The 2,220-nt window shown below is 36.2% G+C and overlaps 2 protein-coding genes across 3 annotated transcripts in view; one reads left to right on the top strand and one right to left on the bottom strand.

The window, feature by feature from the left end:
- The window catches only part of LOC116700205 (lathosterol oxidase), a 39,654-nt gene that overhangs the window by 2,222 nt on the left and 35,212 nt on the right, over positions 1-2,220 (bottom strand). The window lies entirely within an intron of this gene.
- plekhb1 (pleckstrin homology domain containing B1) overlaps positions 1-2,220 on the top strand; it is a 19,034-nt gene that overhangs the window by 328 nt on the left and 16,486 nt on the right. The gene's annotated exons all lie outside the window — the stretch shown is intronic.

The raw sequence follows: 2,220 nt of genomic DNA, 5'->3' as shown, positions 1-2,220 counted from the left end.
GGGGGGGTGATGATAACTTTGGCTGTTATGATCAGGAGCACATTTCCAATTTTTCCAATGTGAGGATATTCGGCTTCTCCATCTCATTTAAAACTGTTCAGTATGCTGTTTAGAAAACAAATAAGCAGACGACGCCATTGGCTCTGGGCATGTTTCCTTATTTTCTGTTTTAGTATTTTTGTTAGGATATTTTATGCTTTCATTCAAAGTTAACAGCGGAGGAACAGATACTGTGGAGAAAAGGAAAGAGATGGCGAATAACATGTAACAAACACCCCTGGCCAGACTTGAATTCTGGGAATTGCGTTTTGTGGTTAGTGCCTTTACCCCGAGGCCAGAGAGAGAGAGAGATATTTTGAAGGCACATCTGTATTAAGACCACACGCAGTATCAAACATTTCATCTTCTAGTTGCAGAATGATTTCTCTAACCACGCAGCTAGAAGCTTGTTGTGTAGTATAGACCAATAATTGATGTTTTAGACAGATAGATGTTTGAGAATTTCAAAAATCTGCTAATGATATATCTACCAATATTCATTATTTAAAGAAAATAAATTGAACGTTTTGAAAATGGTCCCATTAAATGTTTCATACAGATTAAAAAACCGTTACCGAGACACGTACTGTACACATTTTACAGACTAACAAATACAGTTGTCGGTGCTCTCTGGTGGACAAACATGTAATAAAGCAATGAAGACACTTGTTTTTAAAATGACCTCAAATATATTCTATATATTCTATATAATATAATATATTCTATATATTCCATTTTCTATTCTAAGCATGTCTGTACTCCAATTCCCCAGAACAGTGTCAAAGATCAGGCATTGGACTTGGTAACCACTTATAAATACTAGAGCCGACCGATAAAGGATTTTTAAGGCCGATATAGTTGCAAATACTTGGTGATTTAAAAATCTGACATTCCAATATATATATATATATATTAAAAATCCAGAAACGTGTAACAAAACACAGACGTCCCTAACATTAGTTATTTGTAATTATTTATGAGTCCTTACTAAAATATGATATTGCAGTTTAAAAATAAACTTGTTTCTTTTATGGTCTAAACAGAACAGAGGAACATCAAAATACATTAAAGTTCTGATAAATAAATGTATAAAAAAATAAAAAGTTAAGACCTAAACTGTATTTTGAACAAACACACACACACACAACAAACACACACACACACACACACAACACACACACACCACAACCACACACACACACACACACACACACCCACACCACACACACCCACACACACACACACACACACACACACACACACACACACACACACACACACAAAAAAATCGGGACGTTGTAGAGGACAAACTATGCAGCAACAACACTCATAACATAGTTGAAGGGTGTTTTGTCTGTTTTTATTTTATTTTTTTAAATACTCATTTATCAGAATATTTTGTTCTTCATTATAAATGAGTCTGATAAATGAATTAAAAAAATTAATTAATTATCGGCCATTACAAATGCTGATACCGATAGGGTGGAAAATGCCTAATAGCGCCCTGCCGATACATCGGTTGGGCTCTAATAAATACCTGGGCACCATGATTAATAATAACCGCCTGATTTTTCATTCAAACACTGAAATGTTTGTCAGAAAGGCAAGCAACAGCTTTTTGCTTAAGGAAACTTGTTAAGTTCATCAAAAAGGCTCACACGACACTGTTCTATAGAGCTGTTATTGAGTCAGTCGTCTCACTTTCATTATCCGATATGGCAACCTTGAAGTTTATACTAAGGAGAGAAATGCCGTAAGCTGTAGGATAAGAACAGTTCAGTGGTTTAAAACACATATTCAACAGGCAGGTGCTGTAGCACTGTAGGCGCCCCTATTGCCACAAAAAGCAAAATCCTTCATCCCTGTTTCCATTCACACCCTAATTGCTGAAGGATGAGGAGGTAACTGCTGCTGTTGACAAGTCCATTACCTTAAAGTGCCCAAATCATGAAAAAAATATGAAAATCTCTACAGCTTTCTACGTCACTCGCTGAGATGAGGTGGTAACCGCAGCACATGCTAGCTCATTCTCAATGGCAAAACACACTAGTTCACCATAATGTACAAAAAAACTACTGTTGTGGAAGTTTTCTGTACAACAGGAGAGGAAAAGTTTCTAAAGACAGCTTGAGCAAGTGAACCAAGGTTGGTTTTCGTTGTATTTTTATTACACTCTGCAGA

This window comes from Etheostoma spectabile, chromosome 13, assembly GCF_008692095.1.
Source record: "Etheostoma spectabile isolate EspeVRDwgs_2016 chromosome 13, UIUC_Espe_1.0, whole genome shotgun sequence".
Lineage (NCBI taxonomy): Eukaryota > Metazoa > Chordata > Actinopteri > Perciformes > Percidae > Etheostoma > Etheostoma spectabile.
The sequence above is the reverse complement of the archived record's forward strand: the minus strand, read 5'-3'. Positions and strand labels throughout refer to the sequence as shown.